This window comes from Gigantopelta aegis, chromosome 9, assembly GCF_016097555.1.
Source record: "Gigantopelta aegis isolate Gae_Host chromosome 9, Gae_host_genome, whole genome shotgun sequence".
Lineage (NCBI taxonomy): Eukaryota > Metazoa > Mollusca > Gastropoda > Neomphalida > Peltospiridae > Gigantopelta > Gigantopelta aegis.
In genome coordinates this window covers 13056686-13072022 of record NC_054707.1, presented here as the reverse complement: position 1 = coordinate 13072022, position 15337 = coordinate 13056686, and positions in this window count along the sequence as shown.

Genomic DNA, 15337 nt, shown 5'->3' with positions numbered 1-15337 from the left:
TCGTCCTTAGGAGGACTGCCACTCGCTAGGAAATCTAAAACTAACGGTTTTTATTTTACCTCTTCAGTAAATCATACAGTACTCTCTCTCTCTCTCTCTCTCTCTCTCTCTCTCTCTCTCTCTCTCTCTCTCTCTCTCTCTCCTACATCTCCTCAAAAGGCTTTTTCTTTTTCACTCACCATCTCTCCTATATAGCTCGCTCCTCCCTCCCTCCCCACCTCTCTCTCTCTCTCTCTCTCCCTCTCTCTCTCTCTCTCTCTCTCTCTCTCTCTCTCTCTCTCTCTCTCTCTCTCTCTCCTCTCTCTCTCTCTCTCCGTCTCCTACATCTCCTTAAAAGGCTTTTTCTTTTTCACTCACCATCTCTCCTATATAGCTCGCTCCTCCTTCCCTCCCCCTCTCTCTCTCTCTCTCTCCATCTCTCTCTCTCTCTCTCTCTCTCTCTCTCTCTCTCTCTCTCTCTCTCTCTCTCTCTCATAATTGTACCGATGCTGGGATACGACCTAAGTACCTAGCGACCTTGAACCCCATAGCATCACCTCCGTTCCACCTGATGCGCATTTCTCTTCCGTATTGTCTGTATCTCATAGATATGCGCTCGCTTGTCTCAACATCATTGCTTACTTTCTGGATTCTCCCATTAACCTCGGAATTAATAAATCTTCCCAAGACGGATCGGATAATCAAAACGAAAACAACCCATGCGGCACGTCATTTCCTGTCTTGTTTTTCCACCAAGATACTGTGACAAGCGACAATCATTCTCGGCAAGTTTACAAATCATGCCAGCATCAAAGCCATCCCATTCTGGCAGGCTGCTATTGATTCCAGACTTGCGTCATGTGTTCCGCGTCTACCCTCACCTCCCCCCTTCCCCACCACAGAGACCTCTCACGCACGCGAACTCCACTTCGTAAGCCCCCGACTTTATAAGCAATTGAGGCATCAGAATGTATTCCGTGATAAAAATCGTTTGTCACGATTGTTGAAGCCGGGACCGATAAGCACCATGTTAGATCGATCTTTTTTCTCAGTTTGACCATCAATATTCGTTGGATGTCCCCGCGTGAGTTTGATGTTGCCAGTCAAGTAGGAAAACCGCGTGCAACCGTATCACTCTCCGCGGCCAATCATATGGGTCGAATGTCTAGCAACGCACGTCGCCATGCATTCCAATTAATGTGCTAAATCTTGGTTTCGCTTCATAGCTAATATTTGGCCGGATATTGCCAGACTTTTTGGCGGTTTCCATTACAGAGATGTAGATATTAATTAAAGCTTCTACTGTTTTGTTTTAACGTTGTTGTTTTTTTTGGGGGGGGGGTTTAAGTTCCAGCCAGTGTACCACGACTGGTATATCAAAGGCCGTGGTTTGTGCTATTTTGTCTGTGGGATGGCGAATATAAAATATCCCTAGCTGCATTAGGAAAAATGTAGCGGGTTTCCTTTGATGACTGCGTGTCACAATTATCAAATGTTTGACATCCAATAGCCGATGGTGCGTCGTTAAATAAAACATTTCTTTCTTTCTTTCCAATAGCCGATGATTAATTAATCAATATGCTCCAGTGGTGTCGTTAAACAAAACAAACTTTGTTTCTTCCTTTCTTCCTTCCTTCATTTAGTCGTTATAGTTTGTTGTGGTTTAAAAACGAGACTAAATTCATGAGTTGCATATAGACAGTTAATGATATTCATTGATAGTGAAAATGCTTAGTAATACTGTTTATATTTTGAATCAATACATAGAGGATATTTCATGTTTTTAGTCAAATATGATTTATATCTCATCGAGTGAAGTTTGCAATCATATCTCACGAGTCGCGCTTGCGCGACGAGTGTGATATGATTGCAAACTTGATGAGATGAAATATAAATCATATTTGACAAAAAAACATGACATTTTCTATTTATTATATAACTTTTGGCAATTTACATTTATTTTTAAAATGCCAGCAGCGAAAATAGTTCTGTTTTTCTTACAGTGAATACAACACTTTCTACAGTGAAGATAACACATTTTAGAGTGAAATGGTGAAATTTTCACTCCAAAATGTGTTATCGTCGCTGAGTGACTCATAACACTTTTATTTCACTTATATTTTAAGATATTTCACTAAATGTTATATAATAACACATTACTTGTTCATAAGGCGACATTGCACCTTTTAGTGTCCCCTATCTTTAGAAGACACGATTTTCCAATATAGATATAAAATGTATGCGTATGAACCATACGACTTCAAGCAAAACACCATGTCACGCCACGCAACGCATTGCTATGGCAATGCAACACGCCATGTCATGTGATGTAACATCGGGCTATGCAGTGTTATGCTATGCTATGCTATGCCATGCCATATCAGACCATATCATACCACGCCATGTCACGTCACATATGCCCTGTCACACCATGTTCCACTATGTCATGCTATTTATATTTCACCCGACCGTTCAGTGGCGTATCCAGAAAATCCATTGGGAGGCAATGACATGCTGTTGTTTACAGCTTGTTTGTCAGTTAAGCTATAATTAACAACGTCCATGTGTCACCACGACCAGCAGAGATTGAAATATCACCTTGACCTTGGTGACCTCGCCGTCTCAGATCGACACTACATGGACGCGTTTACACAGACGTGCGTGTCAACATCAACGTCTGCAACAGAAGCTGCGTCCGATGTTGGCGACATCTGTGATGTATGTGGCAGACGGCGACGTCCGCTATTATTTAACACACACGAGGTAACTCGTCCGTGAAATCGTTAAGAAAATAAGGTAGGGGTGTTTGTTTGACAAGGTCTTAGTACATTTTCAACTACGGCTATTGGATGTCTTGACATATGGTTACTTTGAGACATGATATAGAGTATCAGAGATGAAACCCGTTGCCTTGTCCTCGTCTACGTCAACAGATGAACTGCAAAGGGCACTTTACATGTATAAAGTAACCTTGGGGTATCTCAGATGTTGTGTATATGAAGGAAATGTTTTATTTAACGACGCACTCAACACATTTTATTTACGGTTATATGGCGTCGGAGAATGAAGACACCAAACCGTTTGGACAGAAGGAACATTGGTTCAAACGACACCACTAGAGTACATTGATTAATTAGGCATTGGGTATAGGAAAAAAAAGAAAGAAATGTTTTATTTAACGACGCACTCAACACATTTTATTTACGGTTATATGGCGTCAGACATATGGTTCAGGACCACACAGATTCTAAGAGGAAACCCGCTGTCGCCACTACATGGGCTACTCTTCCGATTAGCAGCAAGGGATCTTTTATTTGCGCTTCCCACAGGCAGAATAGCACAAACCATGGTCTTTGTTGAACCAGTTATGGATCACTGGTCGGTGCAAGTGGTTTACACATACCCATTGAGCCTTGTGGAGCACTCACTCAGGGTTTGGAGTCGGTATCTGGATTAAAAATCCCATGCCTCGACTGGGATCCGAACCCAGTACCTACCAGCCTGTAGACCGATGGCCTGCCACGATGCCACCGAGGCCGGTTTGGGTATAGGATGTCAAACATTTGATACCCATGAATACATTTTTCAATGACCAGCAAGGAATCTTGTATAACCTCTTTCCAATACAAAAGACATCACATACCACGGTCTTTCATATACCAGTCGTAGGGTACTCGAGCGGATTCGGACCTACGACCAAAACTTCTCAGGCGAATGCCCTACCGACTGAGCTAATATACTAGATCTGAAAGACAACACCGTTACCGCAAGCAAGATAGTATCTCTGTATAAAATAAAGTCAAAGGGATGTCTTCAGGTCGTGACTGCTACCACGAAGCACGATAGGAGGACTGCCATTCCGCAGGATGATCTAGCATTCCTAATTCATTTACAGAACCACTAATCACAAGACTGGTTGGATAATTAAAACTGTTAAGTCTGATGTGTTTTTGTTTGTTTTTAAGTAATAAAATATAAAATATTTAAAACAGAACGAACTCCAGTCAATAACATCTTACCCATGTCGTCAACCGTGCTCAACACGTAAATTCTCGTTAAATCATTTCATTGTGTTTTTTAACCGCTAACACAGAGGCATCACAAATAGGGATGAACAGTCGGTAATTGGTTATCGGAAAATGCCATCATATAGCTACTTGAATTACTGAGCTTCAATAGAGTATATTTTGAAAAATGACGCAAATGTCAGCAACCGGCCTCGGTGGCGTTGTGGTAAGCCATCGGTCTACAGGCTGATAGGTACTGGGTTCGGATCCCAGTCGAGGCATGGGATTTTTAATCCAGATACCAACTCCAAACCCTGAGTGAGTGCTCCGCAAGGCTCAATGGGTAGGTGTAAACCACTTGCACCGACCAGTGATCCATAACTGGTTCAACAAAGGCCATGGTTTGTGTTATCCTGCCTGTGGGAAGCGCAAATAAAAGATCCCTTGCTGCTAATCGGAAGAGTAGCCCATGTAGTGGCGACAGTGGGTTTCCTCTCAAAATCTGTGTGGTCCTTAACCATATGTCTGACGCTATATAACCGTAAATAAAATGTGTTGAGTGCGTGGTTAAATAAAACATTTCTTTCTTTCTTTCTTTCAAATGTCAGCAAGTCACAACTGTATCCAGATGTGTAATTGTTTACCGATATCTTGCATAAATGTTATGTTCAATAACTGAAATTTGATAGTGTTCCTTTCAGAATGATTGATGATTGCGACCTCTGTTAAAATAATATATGATATTTCCGTTGAGCATTACAATTCACACAACACACTTTAACAATATTACAGATGTTTTTGTGTGTGTGAGAGAGAGAGAGAGAGAGAGAGAGAGAGAGAGAGAGAGAGAGAGAGAGAGAGAGAGAGAGAGAGAGTAACAAGTTTGTTTTATTTAACGACGCCGCTAGAGCACATTGATTTTTTTATCTTATCATCGGCTATTGGACGTCAAACATATGGTCATTCTGACACTGTTTTTAGAGGAAACCCGCTGTCGCCACATAGGCTACTCTTTTTACAACAGGCAGCAAGGGATCTTTTATTTGCGCTTCCCACAGGCAGGATAGCACAAACCATGGCCTTTGTTGAACCAGTTATGGATCACTGGTCGGTGCAAGTGGTTTACACCTACCCATTGAGCCTTGCGGAGCACTCACTCAGGGTTTGGAGTCGGTATCTCGATTAAAAATCCCATGCCTCGACTGGGATCCGAACCCAGGTACCTACCAGCCTGTAGACCGATGGCCTGCCACGACGCCACCGAGGCCGGTAAGAGATAGAGGGAGGAAAACAGGAAAAGAGGGTGAGGAGAAAGAGGGATAGAGGGGAAGGGAGGGAGAAAGAGGGATGATGGATAGAGATATTTGAGTGGGAAACCCATTGTATTCATACTGGCTTCTCATTCCGCAAAGTATATCTTTTATATTCACTTTCCCATAGACAAGATAGTACATACCACGACATTTGGTGTACCTGTCGTGTGGCACTAGTCGAGAGCTATGGACCCCCTGAACCGTTGCTCCACAGACGGACTGCGCTACATCCCGCTTCTCTCGTCGACGATAGACTTGGTACGTTCAGACAGCCGATCGTTGCTAACGCTTGCTACACTGGTTTTTACGCTACACATTAAACCAATGCTACACTGTTTTTTACACTACACTTTAAACCAATGCTACATTGATTTTACGCTACACATTGCAGGTTCTAATAGACCAAATCAATTCCTATTGCCGATAAATGTTAACGTTTTACTAATAAAATTGATATAAGCAGCGTATCAGCACACCCAGGAAGTACAGCAATAAAATGTGTGGCACCTGACATCTAATCTACTTTCAAGAAAATGGGGGTCATATACCATTAAAGAGATTTAATTAATGTTTTTAATAGCAACCGTCATTTTTGCTGAAAATTGCAGTTCCATTTTGGAGGGTATCCCGCATTAGTTTCAACCTATGGTATATACTGCATAACAACTGTATAACAAATAAAAGTGTATTTATTTATTTTCAATGGATAATAGTATTTTCACAAATAATCAATGTCACATATTACTACCAATCACACCCACAGCTGCTTTTGACGGTGCAGCTCGAACTTTGACACGGAACTCTCTCCTTTGGTACTATGCAACCTACACCAATGCTACACTGGTTTTACGCTACACATTACGGCAATACTACAGTGGGTTTTTTTACGCTACACAGTACACCAATGCTACATTAGTTGTGTTTTTACGCTACACGTTAAATTGAATGACCAATTCGGGAACCGGCCAAAATAGTTTGTAAACGTTTAACGAAAATACGTATTTACAGAACGTAGTAGGCCTGTTTAAGTAGTTCGTCTAAAGATGCTGATGTTGTTGTACATATAACTGATGGTCATTAAAGTCAAGCTCCATCAGTTCCAATGGCGAATCCAAGTCGCGGCTAACAGCACGGGAATAAAATGAGTTTATGTCTTCATAAAAAGAATTAATTACACATCGTTCGATCGCAAGAAACGCAACCTCGAGAAGGGGTGTGTTTTTTTCGTTTCTTCAACTTTAAATCGTTATTTAAATTGTCCTCGACACGAAGCCTTATCGAGATGAAAGGCCCGGCTCGACATTGCGTTACGTTAAAGCGTGACAGCGACAAAACCTACCCTCAGAGACGTCAGTATCTTGATAAACGAGACCAAACATTTCAAAAGGGCCAGGAAGTCACCGGTCTGGCTCGCTCATCTAGTCTGATCAGAACGCTAATGCGTTTTTAAAATTTACCTCAAAACGGAAATGACGACTCGGATGGTCTCGATAAAGATCGGCTGGTAATAACCAAGACGTATAAAGTTGCTTCAAAGACGCACGCAAGTTGGCTTCGATTTGAGACGTTTCACAAATAGGTTTAAAACATTGATCTTCTCGTCTAGGTTACATGCGAGAAACATAATATTATGGCATTTTGTATAGCATATCTCGTTATTTTGTTATTAACGGGTATATCTTTAGTGGCAGACTGTTCATCTGAAGTCTAGGGGGTTGCAGAACCGATTACCTTAAGGAACTAGGAACATTAAGAACAACCTTAATACCAATAGGGACGACATACAGACGCACGCACACAACTGCAACATCTCCACATAGGGTGCATTGGTCTAATAATAGCAATGTACCCGCCCACAAATTAAAATAATAATGGCCCAGCACTGTATTTAATAAGGAGGCGGGCAAAAGAAAACCGGTTCCGAGTACACAATTGCAATGCACCTTGAGGAAGCTGGACAACAGAATACCGGCTCCCTCTACCCAACCCCAAAATTCCTTGTTGCTGGCGGAGACACCAAGGACACAAGAACGGGAGAGAGGGAAGAGGAGGACAACATAAGGATCACTAGACAGCTGACAGGAGACGGAACCTAAAGGAAACACCAGGACTCGCCGATCTTACCTCCCAGTCATACACAATTGCATAGACATTCCAAATTACATAGTACCATACCACCTTCCGCCTGTTACCGGCTACGGTCGGACTGCTGGTGTTCCCTTGCACTTGCCAGTGCTGGCGGTCCCTCCTTCACCCACCCCAACCCCATTCCTGTCCTGGACGGATGAACCGGTTGAGGCCGGTACCTGTGCCCAGGACAGCCGTGCGCTACAACAGCTTTCTCTGAATGTGCACGTTAAACAATTTGGTCTTGGTCTTGGTCTATCTAGGTAGGAGTGACCTACATGGCTGCAGCTTGTTTTCTGTCTGTCTCTCTCTCTCTCTCTCTCTCTCTCTCTCTCTCTCTCTCTCTCTCTCTCTCTCTCTCTCTCTCTCTCTCTCTTGACCAGCAATAGAAATAACCATATGTTAGACACATAGCATTTATAATTGTTTGAAGCAACTCAAAACAGTTCTTACATTTCTCAACACAATACTTCAACATTTGTACACTGCAGCTATATGATTTCTGGCATATGGTTATTTCGACACTAGGTCTATACTAGAAATTGAGAGAAGAAACACGCTGTCGCTCATAGACCACCCATACAGATAAGCAACATTAGGATATGCACTTGACCAAAGTCAGCACATGTCACGACTGTCACTAAACCAGCGGTGAGGCATGGGGTTATTAAATTCTATAAATTTTTGTTTTACGGGAAACAGCTCTATGCTCAGACTAGGATGGGACGATTATTCGATGTTACCGAAAACCGCGGTTTTAGGCCCACGATTCGATGCACCGTTTCCCAATTTGCGAACCGCTGTTCATTTCGGTTTGTTATTATTATTATTATTATTATTATTATTATTATTAAATGCTACATGTATAAACGTTTATCCCAATGACCCGTAAAGCATTTCGGCCAATCACAGCATTTGATTCCCTTAAACCCGAAATGTTTGCATGGGCGATAGGTGCCGTTCGGATCGTGCACAGAACCCGCGAATTTCTTATCAGGACCATAAAAATTGTAACATCCCAAAATAGGGACTGACTTCAGTGATTAATCCGCCGAGAGAATAAACATGTTAAGTATGTTTCGTCCCAGTTGTCAAAATTGAAAGTAAAGACGTTTTAACTTCAACAAATATAAAATGGCGCCCAATTTCCGTCATATTAGTTTAAAACGATTCAACATCGCTAATTTCTGTAAGTTTTTCTTGGGACGAAATCGTCCGCAGTTCCTGAACTACAATGTACGCAAACTACTTTGCACTTTTTTTTTCTTCTTACAGAAATATGTCTTGACGTATATCTTTCTTTTACGATTTTTATAATGTGTACATGTCACACCCATATATTATGTACTCCAGAATGCATCTAAAGACAACTAAATTAAAGAAAATACTAGAGAGACTACCCCTACCATTCTCGCCCCCAAATTATTTTGCAAACTCTCGGAACTCAAATCATAGGGGACACACTGCCCAAGTATCCCCAGACCCAACACGTTAACATGGCATGGTAAAAATGCAATTCTATTACAATTTAGGTTTCATACTATCATTACAGGAGTGGGAAAAAATGTATAATTTACTGTTTATATATTTAAAAGATATAGCAAGATGAAGAGAATCAAATGTCTGCAATTTGTGTCATAGACAACCAGAAACATTGGAGCATTTGTTCTATGACTGCTCTAAAGTCTTTCTTTTATGAAAGGAAATTGAACGATGGATTCAGGTCAAAGGTGAACATACACAACTCGATAAACAGACAGTCTTGTTTGGAAACATAAAGAGTTAAAAAAGCAAGATGGTATTTATTATCATATAATATCTTACATTTTCAGTACAATCAAAGTATGTGATATTTTTCAGATCACATACTTTAAGAATTTGATAAATACAATTTTTATTCCTAATATATGATATTGACGATACCGAAAAACACTCTGGTAATAACCTCTATATACATGTATGTATATATATATATATATATATATATATATATATATATATATATATATATATATATATATATATATATATATATATATAAAATGCAGAAACATGGACCTAACATATATGCTTTTAAATATTTTAAAAGATAAAATAGAATTTGAAAAATATATACTTCTCAAAAATTGTCAATTTCAAGAATTTGAGGAATATTGGGCTCCTTGGTCCAGATACCTAGAAACAAGACATGGCAATACAATGTTCTAGAGGTATTTCAATACAAATATGTTTTCTTTTTCGAAATTAAAGTATTTAATTCACTCTTTCTTTCCTTCTTCCTTCCTTACCTTCTCTTTTCTCCCTTTACCATTTCCTTTAAATCCATCCTGTACCTCTATCTTCACTGTTAACCCCACATATTAGTGAACTCCATGTTTTCATGTATTCATGCTAATTACACTATATTATATATAATGTTCATATGTACTTATAACATGACACTATATTATATATAATGTTCATATGTACTTATAACATGAATGTAAGGTAGTGAAATCAGGGCCCCCAAACCTGAGACTACCATACTTGTGTCTGGGGTCAATAATACAAAAAATAAAAATAAAAAGATAAAATAATTGTTTTCTAGTCAAGATATAATTTTACATTTAAAATTATTTTACAAATGACCATTAAAAATAAAATGTCTTGCTTTTAAAATAGTTTATAAAAATGTTTGTATAATAACTGGGGTACTTGTACTACACGTATCGTGAATAAATCGAATCGCGAATAAATCGAACCGTGGACCAAAAACCGAAAACCGAACCGAAAATTAAAAAACTTAACCGTCCCATCCCTATGCCCAGTAGATGCACATTACAGTGTTAATATTCTAGGGGTCATGAATGAAATAATGTGTGTGTGTGTGTGTGTGTGTGTGTGTGTGTGTGTGTGTGTGTGTGTGTGTGTGTGTGTTTTCGCTAACACCTGATATTAGTAAACTATTATGTTAGTGGCAGTCCTCTTTGTGGCAGTAGCTATCAAACAAATGTATTGTCCAGTAAAGAATCTCCTCGGGAGTGGTTGTCCTCCTGTAGACGAGGCACTAGATAGAGTGTCATAGAATCAACCATTATTTTGCCAAATACCCATTCGACTCTGCATTGTGCAGAGATACGGTCTTGATAACGGATAACGTTTTTGTTGTCCAGATTTACAAAGCATTGTAAAACAAATATCACAATTGCGTATTAGATTTGTGATAACGTACCCTCAAAGAACTCCTATGGAAATATATTTTCCATAAGCAGCCTGCAAACAAAATCTGATAGTCATAACGGTGCTTAAAGCAACAACGTCGCGAGTAGCAGTAATATAGGAAAAACCAGATTTGATATGATGACAGTAAAAGCAAGATTTGATACGATGACAGTAAAAACAAAAACCAGAAAAGCTACTGAATCATCTTTCATTGTGGAGAAAAAAGTTAACCATCTTTGTAAGAAAAAGGAACCAACCTGGAAACTGTTTAACTCTATTTTAATTATATTTCCTCTATAAATTCCATGGGTTTAGCATTGAGTTTCAAACAAAGTCAGATTATACACGATAATGTCATGGAATGTTTCCGGATTCGCCAGGCGAACCAGCGATATTAATTCGATTGGAGTCTGGCTATTTGACCTCCCAGACCTGAGTGAAGACAACAGTTGCACGGGCCGCCAGGGCTAATGTGACACAGGAAATCAATCTAGACGCTGACGAGACTCTATTTGCATATAAAGATAGCAGGAATCCAAAGAAATATATACATTTCTTATGACGATCGCATAATCTTCAGTAAAAGAGTAACAACATGATTACCTTGTTGCTAAGCACTTCGTGACATGGATACCATGTCGCGGGGAGGGTACGTGATTCTTTGGTATTTTTCTTGTAAAACTTAGTGTCCAGATTCGTTTTCTAAAAACATTCGTACCTGTGTGATCAGAGCTGCGTTCAGCCAGACCGAGCAATGAAACGTCCGTTAGACTGGTTTATACGCTTCATGTTAAACCAAATGGCCACGCCGGAAACCAATCAAATAGTTCGCGAGAACACATAGTGAAGGTCATATCAGCTGCGGGAAATGATTAACATTCAGAAAAAAAATTGTTTACGTTAATTCGTGTTTGTGTCCTTTGCCTAACTATTGGTACAAACGTTTTGGTGACTTCTTCGGTAAAAGTATTGTCATTAGAATGCAAAATTCATTAAGCTACTGGATTGTTTTTGTTGTTGTTGCTGTTGTTGCCGTTGTTGTTGTGATTGTTGCAACTGTTTTATTATTGTTTTTGTTTTGTGTTCTGTCTCTTTTTGTTTTTGTTGGGAGTTTCTTGTTGTTATTGTTTTTTGTTGGGGATTTTTGTTGTTGGGTTTTGCTGTTGTTGTTGTTGTTGCTGTTGTTTGTTGTTGTTGTTGTTGTTGTTGTTAAGGGTTCAATTTCTCTTGCTTTTCTTTTTTCACGTGGTCTTTAAAACGTCAGCTAGGACGAATTTCGTACATTGGTATTGCAAAATAAAATTTCAATAAAATACAAAGCAATTATTACCAAGAAAAATAATATATTGATTTTCATTGGGTGTCCAGTGATGACATTAAAAATATAGAAAAGGCTGCCAAGTCATCTTTCAAGTTAGGCCTACCTATGCCAAGTTTGTCATTCCTTAAAGTGATTTCAAGCATCATATTGTCAAATATGTTTTGAGAAATTTGCAAGATGTGGGTGAGAACAAGCTCATGCTGCCAAGTCGGTCTTGAGAGAGTGGTTTGTAATAACCTGACTTGTATAGATGTGTGACGATATAATTTAGCCTTTCAACAGACATTTGATGTTCGATAAGCATAGCCGTGTGTGATGTGGGTTTTCGGGGGCGGTACCACCTCCTCCCCTCCAACGTTTAGAGAATTAAGCTTTTTTTCTGATAATAACTAATTTGTTATGAAACATCCTTCTGATACGTAGTATTCATGGTTTAGTTGTTGTTGGTTTTGTTTATTTGTTTGGTGTTGGGGGGTTTTGTGGGGTTATTATTATTTATCTTTTTTTATTATTATTATTATTTTTTGTTGTTGTTGTTGTTGTTGTTGTTGTTGTTGTCTATTTTGTGGTGAGGGGGTTGTGTGGGTTAGTTCTTTGCTAGTATGTATGTGATTGGTTTTCTTAACTTTTGACTTTGTATAGTACATATAGTACATGGTACCACAGATATATGACATATTGGTGTGTATTCCTGTTTCTAATACATTATTACAACAATATTTGTTTTAATCGAGATAGATTATCACACAGATATATGACACATTGGTGTGTATGGCTGTTGTTAATGTAATTATTACAACACTATTTGTTTTAATCGAGATACACAATCACACAGATATATGACACATTGGTGTATATCGCTGTTGTTAATGTAATTATCGCTGTGGTGTATATTGTTGTTAATTTAATTATTACAACACTATTTGTTTTAATCGAGATACACAATCACACAGATATATGACACATTGGTGTATATCGCTGTTGTTAATGTAATTATTACAACAATATTTGTTTTAAAGAGACATTCCTGAGTTTGCTGCATTGTAAGATGTTTCCGACTTATAAAATATTTCTACGAATAAATTTACATATGAAATATATTTTCTTGTTTAGAATATCAGTGTCTGTATATTCAGTGTGTTTCTGGTCGTCTAAATATTTGTAAGAAGCCCAAACTGGATTTCGTCATCAAATAATTTCGTACGTACGAAAAAACAGTATTTTAGGAAATAAGATGGCATTTAACCCAGTACAAATATTAGAACGATCAGAAACATGTTTAACATACAGCCACTAACATTTTATGCAGAAAAATATATTTGATATTTAATTACAATCGTTAAAGAGTCTCTGTTAGTCGATAACATCTTAGACATTGCAGCAAACTCAGGAATGTCCCTTTAATCTAGATGGACTATACCCCAGATATATGATACATTGGTTTGTATCCAGAGGCGGATCTAGGGGTCAGGGGCCCGCCCCTACCCCCAAATTTTGCAATAGTTATAATTTTATTATATATTATTTATTTGTTTTACAATCCCCCTCCCAAACCTTCCCCAAAGTCCCCTTGGAATTCCACCTTATGTCACTGTCCCCCTATATGGATGTTCTGGATCCGCCACTGGTATCGCTGTTGTTAATATAATTATTACAACAATATTTGTTTTAACCTAGATGGACAATCCCACAGATATATGACATATTGTGTGTATCGATGTTGTTAATGCAATTAATACAATAATATTTGTTTTAATCTAGATGGACTATACCACAGATATATGACACAATGGTGTGTATCGCTCTTGAAAGAGAAAGCACGGAATAACAATGTTAGCGGAACGCGCGAAACGGCCACTTATTCCACTCGAACTCGACAGTGTCAAATTGATTTCATTTCATGTGGGTGATTTCTCTTCGTGAATCGCGCCTTGATGCTTTGCCATTTCACTCACACCGCGGTCATCATGGGATACCGATTTGAAATGTCATCTGAAACTAAAGCGAAATGGCCAATTCATTTGATTAAATCACTTGGATGAGTTTGGTTTACAACCCGATAACACTGCGCGCAGGACACGTGATAAGAAAACGCAAGGCCTGTAAATGATTTAGTGTCGGTAACTACTCCACCAGCCACCTCGTAAACCATGTAGTGAAGAGTGTCGAAAACTGATTAACTAATCTCGCAATATGACGGGAATCTAAACATTGATACACCAATGCATTTAGAAAACTGTCATTTATTATTTCACAGTGAGAAGTTGCAGGAAAATTGTGCTTATACCTGTATTAGATATGTTTTATAATTCATCTTTCGCTATTCGTTTATTGTATTTGCGATAAAGAAGTATAAATCAATTTATCCCACAAATAATATTTGCATAATTAACGCGAAATATCAAACTCAGCGTAAATAGCGGTTCTCCTAGAATATTGAGTGAATGAATTCTGAAACGTCAACGAATTATGAGTGCATAATAGACTGAACAATAAAACTAATGCGACTATTTGTATATAATTATGTTCATGATATAACTGACTCTGTAAATAGATTGTCAAACTGAGCCTAAACTGTGCACAAGACATTGGTTATTTTAATGGACACAAAAACTAATGGAATTAAAACAAAATTTTAAATAAATTAATATCTGCTTTTGTTTTATAGTTCATTATCTCAGTACTGTTGTTTATCTACAAGTAAATGAAGCTATTTGGAGGAGATGTTTATGAATAAGGAGTGCTAAATGGAAGCTCAATTAAAAAGTAATAGTAGTTAAGAATTTGTGCTGCCAGCGTATATCGCTGTTGTTAATGCAGTTATTACAACAATATCTATTTTAATCTAGATGGACAATACAGCAGATATATGACACATTGATATATATATATATATATATATATATATTATATTCTTTAAACATATATTTCGGCCGGAAGTAGATTAGATGTAGTCTCTGTAGTTTCTTACTTAAGCAATATAAGAAATCCCTAAGCTCTAACGTGATTGGATAATTGTATCACATGGTATCCAACAGCATTGCATGTACTAAATATGGCATCATCATCATTGGCGGAATTGCAACATGGCCGTTCGCGATTAAATTCTCTTTACTTTGATCTGCTTCACGGTGTCGTCATTCCAGCGCTAGAATGCTGAACGTTGTGGTTTGTAATCAAAGTTTATTTTTGACACACTTCGTTTATTATCTTTTCTACGTAATAAATAAATGTTTTTAAAAACTAAAAATGAAATAAAACAGAGCAATCCAATATTTTTGAGGATAGTTTGACATGGCTTGCACAACTTTTACGACTGGCATAATAAAACCAGTATGGAAAAAAACACTAATATTAGAAAATGCTTTCAGAAGACAAATACTTCTCAG